Raw genomic sequence first — 19,233 nt, forward strand, 5'->3', positions numbered from 1 at the left:
TTTCTTACTACCCACCTTCTGAAGTCTGATTCTGTCATTTCATCACCCTCCTTCTCCATCCGGTCTGGTTCCCTTGCTGGTGAGGAGTTGTGATCCCTTTTAGGAGGAGAGGTGTTCTGGTTTCGGGAGTTTTCATCCTTTTTGCGCTGGTTTCTTCCCATTTTTGTGGGTTTATCCACCTGTTGGCTGTCTCTGTCCCAGGGAGTTGGAGCTTTATGAGTTTCCGTTGCACTACTGCCTTTTTTGATTTTTCTTTCAGGTCTGCCCCGCCCAGCTAGCAGCACGCCTAGCCTCTGCCTGCCCGCAGGGGCTTTGCTGAGCTGCTGTGGGCTCTGCCCAGCTGCCCTGAGCTCTTCCCTGTAGTCCTTTTTATATGGGTGTAGTTAGAACTGTCTTGGCAATGGTGGCCCCGCCTATGTTATGGGGGACTCTCTCTGTTGTGGCAGGTTGCCTCGGCAATGGCGGGTTGCCTCGGCAACGGCAGCCTGCCTCCGTAGTGGTGGAGAGTCTCAGTAATGGCGGAAGCCCCTCCCCCACCGAGCTGGACCGTCCTGGTTCAGCTGTGCTTGGTTTGAAGGGCTCAACCCAGAGGGTTTCCAATTACTGTTTTTGTTTTGGTTGTTGTTGGGGGTGGAGGGGTGGGACCAACCGAGCCTGATCACCTGGCTCCCTGACTCAGAGTCTTTTCTTTTAAGTTGAACAACGGCACGTTCCAGTCGCTTGTTGAAAAGGCGCCGGGATCTCCTGTGCTGCGACTCACGGAGTCGGCTCGAACTGTGGCGCCGGCTCCTGGCGGATTTTTTGCCTAGGAATCTCCTGGCCTGACTCGCTATTTCAGATGAATGGGCAACTCTGCCGTCTCAGGGCTCTGCTCGCCAGCTAAGAGGGCTCCCAGACCAGTGGCTTTTGTACGGAGAACCGCAGCAACAGGGCGTGGTCACAGCAGCCGCGCGGGCGGAATCAGCCCCGCGGGGGCCAAAACAGCCGCACCGGCTGGGACTGCGACGCTGGCGACCCCTCTGCCTGGGTATCTCCTGGTCTGTGGGCAATAAGAGTTCGTCTGGAAATGCGGCATCCACTCACCCTCTGCACTTTCACCGAGAGCTGAAGTCCTGAGCTGTTCTTAGGCGGCCATCTTCCCAGCATTCCTCCCTGGTTTCACTTCTTTTGGGCACATACCTAGAAGTGGAGTTGCTGGGCCAAACCATTTAGGTATGTGCCCAACTCCAAATGGAATTGCTGAGTCAAAATTAAACTCTATGTTTAACTTTTTGAGAAACTACCAAACTGTTTCTTGGAGTGGTGCAGAGTGGTCCGGTTTTTTGCAGTTTCATGAGAAGAGCATTTATATTATATTTCTCAAAATGGCAAGGGTCCATACTGGCTTTTTCCTCCCACCTGAGCAAAATATCCTTAATTATAAGAAATTCATGAAACATATATGAAATCAGGAAGTGTGGCTGGTTCTAGCCTGATTACAATAGAACAGAGATTAGAGGCCAGAAAAATATATTATTTCAGAAACACATGCTATGTTCTTTGTTCCAGCCAAGTTGATTATGGACTGATTAGCCAAACACAGGATCACCATGAAGTCAGGGGTCATTTTCATAAAAAATATATGCCAAAATTGTTTCTAGGGGATTTGGTCTTTTGTACCAACCCCTGCCCACCGCTACCAGCACATACAAGTGAGGATTGCTGGAAAGCAGCAAGAGAGACAACACGTGTGAGTGTTGTGGACAGTTTCTCACTCTCTGAAGCCCAACTCTCTCTCCTTCCCTAGAACTACTGCAGAGGGGACAGGACTCCCAACCCTTCAGAGCACAGTTTGTTTCTGAGGCGCTTGACTCCTTGGTCCATCCCAGGAAGATCCAGGATGCCCTTGAACATGACTGGAAAGTGGCCCCCTAGCTCTCCAAAGCTTTCCTGAGGATGTGCTCATAGAGATACTATCTTAGAAATGGCAGTAGGAGCAGAGCCTCCCAGAAATATCAAAGACTATAAGAAAGGCCAATAGTTTGACTCAAACCCTAGATTTTAAATTGATAATTTCATACCATTTGTCCAAGTCCACTATGCTGCTAGGAAGACTGTATTTTTTAATATTATGTTTTGTACTATATTGTACCATCTATTCATGGCTATGAATTTGTGCAGTTGGCTCAGTTAGGGTGACATAGATGCTTTGACTCAAAACAATACAAATTTTCTGCTGAAGAAATAATTTTTAAAAGACATGAATTGTGGATTCATGAAGGTATGCATTAGACTTCTCTGATTAAAACACATATTTCTTTTCCCCTGGTTGGATTTAGCTTCCCATACATTCCAGGTCACTGAATCAATAGGTAGAAACCCAAACTGAGGTCAACTGGTTAGAGGTTCTGGGAACGTCAGCTAGCTCTGCCTTCATACATTACCATTAGCATCATTGGCATTTTTAAGAGCCAGACTGGGTGTCAGTTTAACATTTACGCTGGCCTAATGCCCACTGTTAAAACATAAGAGCAAGTCAGCAGCTTAATAGAGAAACCTTCACTGATTACTAAATGCAAGTTTTAAAACCAAAGTCACCAATGTCATTTTTCCAAATCCATGCAGTTTCTTTTTATTTGACAAGTAAGCTTCTACAGTCCTCTCAGAAGTTTTAAGATGTCAAGAACAGTACTTCTTCAGAAAGTGTTTGTTCTTTCTTTATCACTAATGCATTTTATAAATAATAATTACTGTTTTTCATTCCTTTTTCTTGTCTTTTTTTTTTTAACTTACTGAGTAATGTTTATTACAAAGAGGTACTCTAATTATCAGAGTTATCAGGAGCCCAGGTTTGCAGTGTGTAATATTTCTGTACTTGTTAGTTTTAGAAGTTAAAGGGACAATTGGAAAATGAATCTATGGTTAGTAATTAGCACTTTTGCATTTAATTTTTCACTCTCTTGCATATTTTTTGGAAGAGATTTTGATGTTTTCTTGTTTTTATCTCATCTTAGGATGTAAACAATAACCCACATCAGACAATTGTTTTTGATGGAGGTACAAGTATTTCAAATGACAGAAAAAGCTATGGGAGGAAGTTGGCTTTATGTGTCCAAAGTTAGAGTCTAATAACTAAATAATGCCATAATTCTAACATAATGAGCCTTTCAGAACATGGCCCAGAAGAGTTCAAAATGTCTTCAAGTTTCATCTTCCCTCTTCCATATCCAACTATTTACGTTAGGGCTGGGTAACCTGTTTTCTACAGAGTTACTGATCCATGGGGTTAAATGAAGGATGCAATACACACATGCTAATATATGTTTTTATAATACCCTATACTCCGCAAACTAATGGTCGTCAACCTTGGCCACACATTGGAATAAACTGAGGATCAATACAAATCTTGATGCCTAGGTCTGTGGTCAAGCCTGGGAACAGTGAGTTTCAGAAGCTTCCCAGGTAATTCTAATGAACAGCTATGGTTGCTGCTGGAAAGCACTTTTCAACACATGATCTCATTTATTTGGCTTCAAAACAAAAATGATTATCTCCATTTTTCCACATGGTAAAACTGAGACTCAGACTATGAGAAAGGACAACTTTTGTTGATATTCTTGGAGAAATGTGAAATGCAGTTTTAAGGAACAGAAAACATTGTTTCAGAAACATGATAGATGCAAATTTAAAATTTCTCAGTTCCTTATTACTACCAGTTAAGAGAGAGCAGAGCAGGAGGAGGGAGTAAGATAGATGGAAAAAAAGAAACTACAAGGAAAAAGAAAGAGTCTTGGGAGAGAGTGCCCGAATGAGAAATGAATAAAAGAGGGAGAGATGAAAAGAAACAGGAAAGAAGAGAAACAGAGAAAGTGAGAGACTCTAAGGTTATTATTATCGACGAATAACTTTAGATGTAGGCATAAATAGAGAGGAATGTGGATATATTATAAATTCAATTGTAGATATAGAAATATATAGATGATATGGAATATATTGACATAAGTATTAATATAGGTATAGATAGATGAGTATAGACTATATATAGAGATGATAGAGCTATAGATACAGATATGGGTATAGATGACTAGATACAGATATAGATTATAAATGAGTGACTATACAACCGCACTTACCCAGGAGAGTCCTGGTTTGTGGGCATTGTTCTGAAATAATTACAAATAGCACCTCCTTTTGCTCTCAAAGTGTTCTTGTTTGGATAATACAAAATAAGTTATTTAAAAAATACTTTACATGTTTAAAAGTCAGAGAATGAGGAACACCATTTTTTAGTTAAATGGAGTAAAAATATGCTTGTTTGACTGTGAAGGTAGGGAGAGTTAGTGCAAAAGTACCATGATTCATAAATCTGGAACTTTGGGTTTTGTAAATTATCGGAAAAAATTAAAACATGAGCAAAATGAATATTAAAACACTAGCTCACAAAATAGATGATTATGATGAGCCAAATTAGAGTCTGGGGATAGAGATGGGAAAGGAGACTGGAGAGTCAGTTCTGAAGCACATGGCCTGATTTTTCAAGTTCTACATTTGAGAGGCTTTTTTGTTGTTGTTGGCCTGCTGGCTTCCTGGCCACCTTTATCCTGCATACACAAAAAGTAGCCCTGTATGAATATTGGACAAGACATGCTGTTCTATTATTCTACCAGCAATTCCCATGGTGGGCAATTAAACTGAGTTACTATCTCCTTAATGCAGAATAATTCAACTCTGAATCCTGAAGAGCAGAGATTAGTAATGAGATGTGGAAAGTTCCACTTTGTTCTCCAGTATGGGCTTGGCTCAACTTGGGAGCAGTTTAGTCATTCCCATCTGCCAGTCTAATCCATGGTCAATGTGAAATGTATTTTTGGCTCATCTATCTCCAGAACATAATAATCTGAATAAATACAAGTAATTTATGTGCCCTTTCTTATCAACCACAGCAGAATACAGTCAAGTCAACATGATAGGATTCTGTCATCATTGAAATGTGAAATAGCAAAAGCCTTACCTCATTTTTCTGTGTGAGCCCCAAAGTATTTACCCAGTCTAACAGGTTATCTTCAAATATTATTTGGTAGTTCTAGGGCTATTCTTCGGATTTTTTTTCTTGATTTTTACTACAAGATTTCATGAGACATTTACTGTTATTCTGTGGAGTCCCTTTATCTGTTACTCTGTGGTTAATTCCCTTAAACTTTTCCTTCTCTAAAAATATTTTTTAATGTCAAGAAGAATTAAGGTGTCAAGTTAGGATGTGGATATTGTGGTTGATGTGCCCATCATCCCCTGTGATATTTTTATATTTGAAGGAGACATCAATTCCCTACTTTATCAAGCCTACATTTTAATGCATGCCCAACAAAGGACAAATTGATCTGAGAGATTACACAAGTTGTTACCTTTTGTCTCTGGTAATAAATTGCTGCTGGTCTTTGTGGAAATCAACAGTTGTGCCCATGAAGGAAATAAGAGAAATCTCTTGGTGACAGGTTGCTCTGTTATTCCGTGAGGTTTTCAAATATCCAAAGAGTTAAGAACTAGCAATATGTTAGAAAAGAGGCAGTTTGACTCATTTTGTTTGTGTGTTTTTGATGAACAATTCTTAAATAAAATATATTGCTTCTGAGTGCACATGATGGGTTCTGCATAAAACCAAATACTTGACTCATGGCAAGAGCAAATGTCATTTGGTTCAACGAGTTCCTGGATCCCAAGCATCCAGTCAAGGGGGGGAAAGTATATTGTAATTTTGGAATGGGGGGAACAAAGTCAATATGATAGTGTCATTATATGAAATGAAAGGTAATTATGCCCTGTCAGTGCAAAAGCTTCCCAGGCTGAACATTAGGGGCTGTTTATTCCCTTCATTGGAGCAGATTTGTTTTCTTTTGAATCTGACAAAGCACCTATCTGCTGAGTTAATAATCACTGCTCCCAGCTGGAAGGTAAGTTTGCAGAATTGATGGAAGGGCTTTTAACAGGAAGGCTCTGAAATGACTCTATCATTCCAGATCTAATTTGGCATATGGCACAAAGAGCTGTACTAGGCAAACTTCTCCTGTATCAGAGGCTGTTTCATTTTCCCTGTGCATTTCTTCTTGAAACTTTGCTGGCTTACTTAATCTTGCCTTCACTCTAGGACAAATCCCTGAGTTGTTTTCCTTATTTATCCAGCAGGTCAAAGTATCCAGAGGGATTGTAATTATCTGAAGTTCCTTGGGCCACTTGACTACAACAGAGTTGGGGCATGCACATTCATGCCAAGCTGTGGACAGCAGGTTAGCTAGTGCACTGGGTCACCTCTTTCTTCTCCTGTGCTGTATGTAGCCCCTAGGGATGTACATGAGGTGGGTCACAAAGTCCATTCAGTATCACAGGGATGGTCAATCTGTGCAAAGGAAAAGCACCTGGAGGACCAGGTTTCCATCACAGCCTGTAATTGAAATACTAGCTTGGGGCTACCTGCCACCCTTGTTTTTTTTGAGTGGACCCTGGACCTCTTGTTTCTAGATTGAGCCAACCCTTACAGAGAGCAATTTTGATGTCGTTGCCTAAGGCTGGGGCACAGGCAGAAATACTGGCCTGTGCCAAATGCCAAGTGGGGGTGTGGGTGTTGCTGCCAAGTAAATTGGCTAAGCTTAAGAGGACATGGGATCACCTTGGTAGCAGGTGTCTTTTCAGCATTGTCTGCAGACCAGCATTTAAAAAAAAAAAAAAAAGGGCAGCAGGGCCAGGCATGGAGGCTTATGCTTGCTATCCCAGCACTTTGGGAGACAGGTGGGCAGGATCACCTGAGGTCAGTAGTTCGAGACCAGCCTAACCAACATGGAGAAACTCCGTCTCTACTAAAAATACAAAATTACCTGTGTGTGGTGGCGCATGCCTGTAATCCCAGCCACTTGGGAGGCTGAGGCAGGAGAATCACTTAAACCCGAAAGGTGGAGGTTGCAGTGAGCCGAGATCAACCGAGACAGGAAGGCTGGTGACAGAAGGGCCATACTCTGGTCCACCAAAAGGTGGGAAATTACATTTCCTGCCAAGCCCTTATCCTGTAGCTCCTCTCAAAGCTTGAATGAAGTCTTGTTATCAATGGCCAATTTCTGGTGAAGAGATCCTTCAATTGCAAAGATGATGAGAGATCGCACTACTCTTAGTGCCAGTGACACTCAGATCAATCTGAGTCAAGAGTGGCCATGTCACATAGTTGCTGCATGGAGCGTCCCATCTGGCTGCTCCAGAAACACAGGTTTGGCATTAGGTGTTCAGGTTGGGAAGGCTGGGGGAAACTCTCAAAAAATGCTTTTTGATTTTAAAGGGTGCTGATGAGCACAGGGGGCTGGCTCCATAATTTTAGGACCTGTTACAAAATTAAAATGCAGGCCCCTTGTTCAAAAAGCAGGATAAAAGTGCTGGAAAAGGTGCAAAAATGTAAAGCTTTTCCCCTTCTTCTATGGTCTTGTCATAGAGTTTATTTCCTATTTAATGACTTTTTTCTTTTCTTTCTTTCTTTTCTTTTCTTTCTTTTTTTTTTTTTTTTTTGGAGACACAGTCCTCGCTCTGTCGCCCAGGGTGGAGTGCAGTGGCATGATCTCAGCTCACTGCAACCTCCGCCTCTCAGGTTCAAGTGATTCTCCTGCCTCAGCCTCCCAGGTAATTGGGACTACAGGTGTGCACCACCATGCCCAGCTAATTTTTGTCTTTTTAGTAGAGATGGGTTTCACCGTGTTGGCCAGGATGGTCTCGATCTCCTGACCTCATGATCTGCCCACTTTGGCCTCCCAAAGTACTGGGATTACAGGCATGAGCCACAACGACTGGCCAAGAGCATTAACTTCTCTGAAGAATCACTGAAATTATATAATTTGTATTTCATAGCTTATACATGCAAATGTCTTTCATTCTAATCAGAACAGTAGAAGTACTGCATAAAACTAACTCAATTGTTTTGATTGTACTTCTTAATATGAGCACATCCTACTAACACTCCCTCCCTTTAGCTCACTGGTGAGTAAGGAAGAGTGGAAAGGAAAAGAACAGTGGGCTGCCCTACCTTTCCCTTTCCTTCAATGTCATCATTTTCAGTGTAAGTGGTTGGCTAATACAGGGAAGTAACGCAAGTAAGAAAGGATATGGCAGGGTTTCTTGGTCATTCATGTTTCTTAGAAGGTTGAATCTGTTAAAAACTCATTAGCGTTTAGCCATAACCTCCCAACCTCACCTCTTGACTCTTTTTTAAAAAATCATTTCTCACATGGCCTTCTCAATAAAGGCTTAGCAAAGAGGAATGATTGCTTTAGATGTTGACTCCCTCAGAAAGCAGTCTCCCTGCCCTGTCAAGGCTAGGTTTTCTCACAAAAAGATATATACCTTTCTTCCCACACCCCCAAGGTAATTCTCTAAGCCAGGTCAGCAAACCTTTTCTGCAAATGGTCACATAGTAAATATTTTAGGTTTCGGAGGCCAAGTGGTCTCTATTATGACTCAACAGTGCAAGTTGCAATGGTAGTGTTAAAGCAGTCATAGGAAACATGTAAATAAATGGACATGGTTGTATTCCAATAAAACGTTATTTACAAAAACAGACCGGGGGCCAGATGTGACCCATGGGCTATAGTACTTTGCCAATCTCTGCTCTAAAGCATCATCCATTTGACCCCATTCTTATATTTTTAATTCACTAATTGACAAATTTTCAAAACCCTCCCATGAAATGAGAAGCTGACACGTGTTTTATGTTTGAAAGAAAGTAGGGCAGAGATTAGTAAAATGAATTTTCTGAGGTTGCAGGGAGCTAAAAATGGACCTCAGAGCCCCAGTTTGTCCTACTTGTTGCCGGAAAGCTCTGTGATGTGTCTTCTCTCATCGTGCAGTTCTTGCATAGCTGTGACACCTACAACCTACCTTAAAGGTTGTTCTAGGAACAATGTCAAAATCCACCAGAGAAGTACAACTTTTAATATGAAAATGCCATGACTCCTCCCTTCCTTTTGGTGGGTGCTCACAGAGAGGAGGTCTGCTGATCAATCACAGAGTTTGCAGCTGCTCTCCACCTCTAACCAGCACCTTTGTGAGAGGGATACAGAGGACGGGAAATGATAGCAGGGGGCAGCCCAGTCACAATGAAATGCTGAATACAAGTGAACAAGTGTTCCCTGTTCACTGCATCCTTGTCAATATCTACTATTCTTTGTTTTTTTGATTATGGCCATTCTTGCAGGAGTAAGGTGGTATCACACTAAATACCTAAATTCTTACAGTGACATTTCTACATCAGTAATTTAAGAAGAGGTAACTTTTTACTCACTGATTTATGTATCAGCATTTTCCCTCATGGCTACTGAATTTAAGGCTTCAGAAACATTTTCCCTCATGTATCAGCGTTTTCCCTCATGGCCCACTGAATATAAGGCTAATTCATCCATCCAGCCATCTACTGATACAAACATACATCTAAACATCTATTCAACGAATACTTATTAACTGCATGCTATTTCCCAGACAATATTCTAGGCAGTGCAAACTAATTTTTGTTGATCTCCTTTATCTCCTGTAGAATGGTCACAAGTCTCCAGTAATTTCTGGACCAAAACCAAATGGTACCAACATATTCAACTCATTAATCCTTTATCCTTTTGTGGGTTTTAAGTAGAAATGTGGGCTTGACAATGTGGGAAACTGAAGTTTAAATGTTGAGCAAAAAAAAAAAAAAAAAAAAAAAACCAGCTGAGGAACCTCCATAAGCTTGGAGCAAAAGAAGGAGAATGGTGTTATGGAAGCTGAGAGAACAGTGTAGAACAGAATGTCATCAAAAATGAGTTAAGGACATTTACACAGCAGCCTTATAAAGTTCCACAATGATAATAAGCAAAATTTCTCTAAAACACTATGGACAACTAACTTTTTGAAAGTACAATGGAGCTGTTTTTCTGTCAACCATTAGTAAGAGCAAGTTGCTATGTAATTTTCACCTTCCTAATTGCAAAAATGTGGAACCAACCCAAATGCCCATCAATCAACGAGTAGATAAAGAAACTCTGGTGTATATATATATGTATATATATGTGTGTGTGTGCGTGTGTGTGTGTTATGGAATACTACTCAGCCATAAAAAGGAATGAATTAATGGCATTCACAGTGACCTACATGGGATTGGAGACGATTATTCTAATTGAAGTAATTCAGGAGTGGAAGACAAAGCATCCTGTTCTCACTCATAAGTGAGAGCTAAGCTATAAGAATGTAAAGGCATAAGAATGACACAATGGACTTTGGAGACTCAGGGGGAAAGGGTGGAAAGGGGGTGAGGAATAGAAGACTACAAATAGGGTACAATGTTTACTGCTTGGGTAATGAGTGCACCAAAATCTCACAAATCAACGCTAAAGAACTTACTCATGTAACTAAACACCACCTGTTCCTCAATAGCCTATGGAAATTAGAAGAAAACATTTAGGCATTTAGGTAAGGCCTATATGTTATGATAAGACACTAAAGGTTTATCAAAGCCTTATCACCAATTCATATGTTAGTGTGGGTGTTTATCAGAAATTCAAGATGCAATAAAATTATCTTTCTGGAAATAGTGTGATTGCAGTGTACTTTAGAAACAAGCGACATAGAATAAGAAAGCACAGTAATTAGAGTAAAAACACTTGGGCTAAAATCCCAACTCTTTCAGTGTTAGCTGTGTGATGGTGGATTATCATTAGGACACCGTGGGCTTCACTTTTCTGATGATACAATGTGTTTGGACTAGAAATCTGTATCATCTGGGAATCTTGTGAGGTACAAGCAACAAAAAATTCTATCAATTTGGCTTCAATGATAAATAATTTGTTAGTTTATGTACCTAAAAAATAAGTGATAAAACTGTTACAGCCAAAAGGAGCCTAAGGATACATGACAACTCAATATAATATACCATACTGGTTGGAATTTTGGAACAAATAAAGGACATTAGGTAAAACCTAAAGAAATCTGAATAAAATATGGACTTTAGCTAATAATAATGTATCAACATTGGTTCATTAATTGTGACAAATGTACCACACTAATGTAAGACTTTAACAATAGGGGAAACTGAGTGCCAAATATACAGGAACGCTCTATACTCTGTAATTTTTCTGTAAATCTAAAAGTGTTCTAAAATAATGCCAGACATAAGAAATACACAAAATGAGATAATGTCAGCAAGATGGCAGACTAGGAAGCTTCAGTTCCTCATTGTCCCACAGAGCAACAAAATTAACAAGTTATTGACCAGAATAACTTTGTGAGAATTCTAAAGACCGGTTGAAAAGTTACAGCATCTAGACCAATGTAAAACCAAGAAGGAATTTCAGAAAAAGGGAAAGGAAAGTTTTTAAAAGATTTGCATACCTGTTATCCGTGCTTCTCTTCCTACCTGATTTTGCACAGTCCAACTAATAGGAAACCTCCCACCTTGAGGATCCTCTTTTAGGATGAAAACAAAAGAGTGGACCTTGCATGCATCCAGCATTTGAGCTAGCCTGGAGGCTGCCTAAGGAAACGGTTTCTGAGTTACATTACTCAGAGTACTGATGGAACTTGGTGAAGCACTGGTGGCTTTGTTTGGAAGCTGCTGAAAACAAGACATGATCCTCATGGCATGTTAAAGCTGCATTTCCAAAGGCAGACACCAATAGAAGCAAGGTTCACAGGCTTCTGAGAAGAAACAGGAACAACAAGCTGCTTAGGAAATTGGAGATATTTAAAAGCATAGACACAAAATGCAGAGAAGACAGCATATCCTTAGAAAAAGTTTGGAGAGGTCCTGGAATCTATAGCAGGGATAATCAGTGAAGATTTTTCCCTGCACAAAGTCGGTCTATAAATACTAGGAAAGGTGGTTATTTTTCAAATGCCCAAGTCTCAACAACAGCAACAACAAATCCCAAGGCATACAAGGATACAGGGAAACCTGGCCCAATCAAAATACCAAAGTAAAATTCTAGAAACTGACCCTAAAGAAATACAGATCTGTTCTCCCTCACAAAGAATTTAAAGTAGCTGTGCTAAACATGCTCAGTGAGCTAATATGGAACACAGATAAACAACTAAATAAATTCAGGAAAACATTGCATAAACAAAATAAGCATATCCACAAAGAGACACAAACTATAAAGAAGAACCAAACAGAAATTCTGGAGGTAAAAAGCACAATAATGGAACAGAAAAATAATTCACAAAGAGATCTCAACAGAAAACTGGATCTGACAGAAGAAAAGAACCAAGAAACTTGAAGACAGATTATTAGAAGTCATTATCAGAAGTCATCAAGTCAGAGGATTAAAAAGAAAAAAATAAAAGTGAAGAGAGCCTAAGGTACTTATGGACACTGTCAGGTAGACCATTATATGCATGATGGGAGTCACAGAAGGAAAAGAGAGGGAGTTGGAGCTTTTTTTCCACATATTTCTTGGCCACATAAATGTCTTCTGTTGAGAAGTGTCTGCTCATATCCTTTGCCCACTTTTTAGTAAAGATTTTTTTCTTGTAAATTTGTTTAAATTCCTTGTAGATTCTGTATATGAGACCGTTGTCAGATGGATAGATTGCAAAAATTTTCTCCCTTTCTGTATGTTGTACATTCACTCTGAAGATAGTTTCTTTTGCTGTGCAGAAGCTCTTTAGTTTAATTAGATCCCATTTATCAATTTTTGGTTATGTTGCAATTGCTTTTGATGTTTTCATCATGAAATCTTTGCCTGTGCCTATGTCCTGAGTGGTATTGCCTATATTTTCTTCTGGGGATTTTATAGTTTTGTGTTTTACATTTAAGTGTCTAATCCATCTTGAGTTAATTTTTGTATAAGATGTAAGAAAGAGGTCCACTTTGAATATTTGACACATGGCTAGCCAGTTCTCCCAGCACCATTTATTAAATAAGGAATCCTTTCCCCATTGCTTGTATTTGTCAGGTTTGTCAAAGATCAGATGGTTGTAAACGTGTTGTCATATTTCTGAGATAGCTATTCTGTTCCATTGGTCTATGTGTCTGTTTTTGTTCCAGTAACATGCTGTTTGGTTACTGTAGCCTTGTGGTACAGTTCGAAGTCTGGTAGTGTGATGCCTCCAGCTTTGTTCTTCTTGCTTAGGATTATCTTGGCTATGTGGGCTCCTTTTTAGTTCCATATGAATTTTAAAGTAGTTTTTGCTAATTCTGTGAAGAATGTCAATGGTAGTTCAATAGGAATAGCATTGAATCTATTATTACTTTGGGCAGTATGACCATTTTCATGGTATTGATTCTTCCTATCTATGAGCATGCAATGTTTCTCTATTTGTGTGTGTCCTCTCTGATTTCTTTGAGCAGTGGTTTCTAGTTCTCCTTGAAGAGATCCTTCACTTCCCTTATTAGCTTGTATTCCTAGGTATTTTATCCTTTTTGTAGCAATCGTGAATAGGAGTTCACTCATGATTTGGCCCTCTGCTTGTCTATTGTTGATGTATAGGAATGCTTGTGATTTTTGCACATTGATTTTTTATCCTGAGACATTGCTGAAGTTGCTTATCAGCTTACAAAACTTTTGGGCTAAGGCAATGGGCTTTTCTAGATAAGGGATCATGTCATCTACAAACAGAGACAGTTTGACTTCCATGCTTCCTATTTGAATACCCTTTATTTCTTTCTCTTGCCTGATTGCCATGGCCAGAGCGTCCAATAGTATGTTGAATAGAAGTGGTGAGAGAGAGTATCCTTGTCTTGTGCCAGTTTTCAAGGAGAATGCTTCCAGCTTTGGCCCATTCAGTATGCTGGCTATGGGTTTGTCCTAAATGGCTCTTATTATTTTGAGGTATGTTCCATCAATACCTAGTTTATTGAGAGCTTTTAACGTGAAGCGATGTTGAATTTTATCAAAGTCCTTTTTCACACCTATTGAGATAATCAAGTGGTTTTTGTCTTTAGTTCAGTTTATGTGGTGAATTATGTTCACTGATTTGCATATGTTGAACCAGCCTTGCATCCCAGGAATGAAGCTGACTTGATCGTGATGGATAAGCTTTTTGATATGCTGCTGGGATTTGGTCTGCCAGTATTTTATTGAGGATTTTTGCATCATCAAAGATGATGCAAAGTGTTCATCAACGATATTGGCCTGAGGTTTTCCTTTTTTGTTGTATCTCTGCCAGACTTTGGTGTCAGGATGATGCTGGTCTCCTAAAATAAGTTAGGGAGGAGTCCCTCCTTTTCAATTGTTTGCAAATAGTTTCAGAAGAAATTCTAACTCCTCTTTGTACCTCTGGTAGAATTCAACTGTAAATCTGTCTGGCCCTGGACTTTTTTTTGTTGTTTTTTTTGTTTGTTTGTTTTTTGGTTGGTAGGCTATTTTTTCCTGCCTCAATTTTACAACTTGCTATTGGTCTATTCAGGGATTCAGCTTCCGCCTGATTCAGTCTTGGGAGGATGTATGTGTCCAGGAATTTTTCCATTTCTTCTAGATTTTCTAGTTTATTTGCATAGTGGTGTTTATAGTATGCTCTGATGGTTGTTTCTATTTTTGTGGCATCAGTGGTGATATCCCCTTTATTATTTTCTGTTGTGTCTATTTGATTCTCATCTGTTTTCTTCTTTATTAGTCTAGCTAGTAGTCTATCTATTTTATTATTTTTTTTCAAAAAAGCAGCTCCTGAAATCATTGATTTTTAAATGGGTTTTCGTATCTCTATCTCCTTCAATTCTGCTCTTGGTTATTTTTTGTCTTCTGCTTGCTTTGGGGTTTGTTTGCTTTTGGATCTCTAGTTCTTTTATTTGTGATGTTAGGGAGTCGATTCGAGATCTTTCTAGCTTTTCAATGTGTGCATTTAGTGCTATAAATTTCCCTCTTATCACTGCTTTAGCTGTGTCTCAGAGATTCTGGTATGTTGTCTCTTTGTTCTCATTGGTTTCAAAAATCTTGATTTCTACCATAATTTCATTATCTACCCAGGAGTCATTCAGGAGCAGGTTATTCAATTTCCTTGTAATTGTGTGGTTTTCCATTTAAATTTCCTTTAAACTCAAGATTAAGTGAGTTTCTTAATCTTGAGTTCTAATTTTACGGCTCTGTGTTCTGAGAGACTGTTATGATTTCAGTTGTTTTGCATTTCCTGAGGACTGTTTTACTTCCCTTTATGTGATCTATTTTAGAGTAAGTGCCATGTGGTACTGAGAAGAATGTATATTCTGTTGTTTTTGAGTAAAGAGTTCTGTAGATATCTATCAGGTCCACTTGATTCGGAGCTGAGTTCAATTCCTGAATATCCTTGTTAATTTTCTGTCTTGATGATCTGTCTAATATTGACAATGGGGTCAATTGTGTAGAAGTCTAAGTCTCTTTGTAGGCCTTTAAGAACTCATTTTATGAATCTGGTTGCTCCTGGATTGGGTGCATATATATATATTTAGGATAGTTAGCTCTTCTTGTTGAATTGACCCCTTTATCATTACATAATGCCCTTCTTTGTCTGTTTTTATTTTTGTTGGTTTAAAGTCTGTTTTGTCAGAAACTAGAATTGCAATCCCTGCTTTTTTCTGCTTTCTGTTTGCTTGGTAATTTTTTTTTCCATCCCTTTATTTTGAGCCTATATGTGTCTTTTCATGTGAAATGGGTCTCTTGAATATAGCAAACATGGGTCTGGACTCTTTATCCAGCTTGCCATCCTGTGTCTTTTAACTGGAGCATTTAGGCCATTTACATTTAAGGTTAATATTGTTATGTGTGAATATGAATGTCATCCTGCCATCATGATGCCAGCTGGTTATTTTGCAGACTTGTTGATGTAGTTGCTTCATAGTGTCATTGGTCTTTGTACTTCAGTGTGTTTTTGTAGTGGCTAGTAATGGTTTTTCCTTTCCATATTTAGTGCTTCCTTTGGGAACCCTTGCAAGGCAGGAGTGGTTGATGACGAATTCCCTCAGCATTTGCTTGTCTGAAAAGGGATTTGTTTCTCCTTCACGTATGAAGCTTAGTTTGGCCAGATATGAAATCTGGGTTGGAAATTGTCTTCTTTAAGAATGTTGAATATTGGCCCTCAATCTCTTCTGGCTTGCAGGGTTCCTGCTGAGAGGTCTGCTGTTATTCTGATGAGCCTCCCTATATAGGTGACCTGGCCTTTCTCTCTGGCTTCCCTTAACATGTTTTCCTTCATTTTGACCTTGGAGAATCTGATGATTATGTGTCTTAAGGTTGATCTTCTCATGGAGTATCTTGCTGGGGTTCTCTAGATTTCCTGAATTTGAATGTTGGCCTCTATCTATAAGTTGGGAAAGTTCTCCTGGATGATATCCTGAAGTATGTTTTCCAACTTGGTTCTGTTCTTCCTCTTTCAGGTAGCCTAATCAGTCATAGGTTTGGGCTTTTTACATAATCCCATAGTTCTCAGAGATTTTGTCATTCCTTTTCATTCGTTTTCTCTAATATTGTGTGCCTGTCTTATTTCAGCAAGATAGTCTTCATGCTCTAAAATTCTTTCTTCTGCTTGGTCCGTCGGCTGTTGATACTTATGGTTGAATTGTGAAGTTCTTGTGTTGTGTTTTTCAGCTCCATCACGACATTTATATTCCTCTCTAAACTGGTTATTCTGGTTAATGAGTCCTGTAATGTTTTATCATGATTCTTAGCTTCTTTGTATTGGGTTAGAACATGTTCCTTTAGCTCAGCAAACTTTGTTATTACCCACCTTCTGAAGCCTACTTCTGTCAATTTACCCATCTTAGCCTCCGTGCAGTTCTGTGGCCTTGCTGGAGATGTGTTGTGATCATTTGGAGGAGAAGAGGCACTCTGGCTTTTTGAGTTTTCAGCATTTTTTGTTTTTTGTTAATTGATTCTCATCTTCATGAGTTTATTTAGCTTCAATCTTTGAGGCTGCTGACTTTTGGATGGTGTTTTTGTGGGGACATTTTGTTGATGCTGTTGTTGTCATTGATGTTTTCTGTTTGTTTTTCTTTTAACAGTCAGGCCCCTCTTCTGTAGGGTTGTCCTGGTTTGCTGGGAGTCCACTCCAGACCTTATTTGCCTGGGTTCCTCCCATACCTGGAGGTATCACCAGTGGAGCCTGTAGAACAGCAAAGATGGCAGCCTGCCCCTTCCTCTGAGATCTCTGTCCCAGAGGGATACCAACCTGATGCCAGTGGGAATGCTCCTGAATAAAGTGTCTGGTGACCCCTATTGGGGGTTCTCATCTAGTCAGGAGGCACAGGATCCAGGACCCACTTAACAAAGCACTCTGGCTGCCCCTTTGAGGAGGAGGTGTGCTGTGCTGGGGGGATTCCCATTAATCTGGAGTGCCTGAATTCCTCAGAGTCAGCAGTGGGAACTCATCCTTGGAGATTGTGGCTTCTCCTCCCCACAGGAGCTCTATTCTAGGGAGATTGGAGTTCTGTCCTTAAATCCCTGACTGGAGTTGCTGAAATTCCTGTAGGGAGGCCCCTCCTGGTGAGGAGGGATGGGTCAGAGTCCAGCCTAAAGGGGTAGTCTGGCCATGATCTGCCACAGCTGCTATGTGGGCTATGGGAGATTCCTCCTGGGTCCAAACCATCTAGTTGCTTCAGCACCAGCAGGGGAAAAACAGTAGACTGGAGTTGCAGCGATGGTGGCCACCCCTGTCCCCAGGAGGTCAGTCATCTTAGGCAGCAGGCAGTCACAGTGATGATGGACACCCTTCCCCTCTGGAACTTGATAGTCTTAGGCCTTCTCCAGCCGAGTGGCTGCTGAGAATCTGCACAGCTCTGAGCTTGGGACCCAAGGCCCCGGTAGCATGGGCTCAAGAAGGGGATCTCCTGATCCCCAGGTTGCACAGATTTGTGGAAAAAGCATTTGGCTGATACTAAAATCAGACAAAGACATTATAAGAAAATGAAACTAGAGCCCAATATCCCTGATAAACATTGATGCAAAAATCCTCGATAAAATAAAAATATATTGAATTTAAGAGCACATTAATGCAGAAAAATCGTTTGATAAGATTCAACAACCTTTCATGATAAAAGTAAAAACACTGAGCAAACTAATAGAAGGAAACTACTTCAAAATAATAAATATTATCTATAAAAAGCCCACAGTTAACATTATACGCAATGCTGAAAAACTGAGTTTTTCCTCTAAGATTCGGAAGGTGGCAAGGACACCCACTTTCACCACTTCTATTCAACATAAAATTGGAAGTCCTAGCTAGAGAAATTAAGCAAAGAAAAAAAAAACACATCCAAATTGGAAGGAAGAGCTAAAATTATCTCTTTTCACAGATGACATGAGCTTATATGTAGAAAACACTAAAAATTACACACACACAGCTAAAACTAACAAATTCAGCAAAGTTATAGGACACAGGAAAGTCGGTTGCATTTCTACACACTAAAAAGGAATAATCAAAAAGGAAATTAAGGAAATAATTCCATTTACAATAGTAATAAGATAATAAAATACTTCAGAGTAAACCTAACCAAGGAGATGAAAGACTTATACACTGAAAAGTATAAAACATTGCTGAAAGAAGGTAGAGAAAAATAAATGAAGAGACTTCCCATTCTAATGGATTGAAAGACTTACTATTGTTAAATGTCAATATTGCCCAAAGCAGTTTACAAATTTCAACACAATTCCTGTCAAAATCACAATGAAATTTTTTTCAGGAAGAGAAAAACATTATCCTAATTTTTGTACGACATCTCTAAAGGAACCCTGAAAAACCAAATCAGTTTTTAAAAACAAGATCAAAGTTGGAGGATTCACAACTTTGATTCACAATTTTCTGATTTCAAAAAATATTATAAAAGCTTTGGTCATCAAAACAATGTGATAGTGGCATAAAGGCAGTCATATAGTCCAATAGAATAAAATAGAGAGACCAGAAATATACCTTCACTTATATGATTAAATGATCTTTGACAAGGCTTCCAAACTAAAAAACACTTTTTTTGTTTTTTCTTGACATGGAGTCTTACTCTGTTGCCCAGGCTGGAGTGCAATGGTGTGATCTTGGCTCACTGCAACCTCTGCCAATCAAGTTCAAGCGATTCTGCTGCCTCAGCCTCCTGAGTAGCTGGGATTACAGGTGCACGCCACCATGCCCGGCTAATTTTTCTATTTTTAGTAGAGACACAGTTTTACCATGTTGGACAGGCTGGTCTCAAACTCCTGACCTCGTGATCTCCCTGCCTCAGCCTCCCAAAGTGCTGAGATTACAGGTGTGAGCCACCACACCCAGCCTGAAAAACTCTTAAAAGAGAACACAGTGGGTAAGATTTAT

At 39.7% G+C, this 19,233-nt stretch overlaps 1 protein-coding gene across 10 annotated transcripts in view; it reads left to right on the top strand.

Moving 5' to 3' along the window:
• Positions 1–19,233, top strand: part of FRMPD4 (FERM and PDZ domain containing 4) — a 915,426-nt gene that overhangs the window by 674,680 nt on the left and 221,513 nt on the right. The window lies entirely within an intron of this gene.

This window comes from Saimiri boliviensis, chromosome X (assembly GCF_048565385.1).
Source record: "Saimiri boliviensis isolate mSaiBol1 chromosome X, mSaiBol1.pri, whole genome shotgun sequence".
Classification (NCBI taxonomy): Eukaryota; Metazoa; Chordata; class Mammalia; order Primates; family Cebidae; genus Saimiri; species Saimiri boliviensis.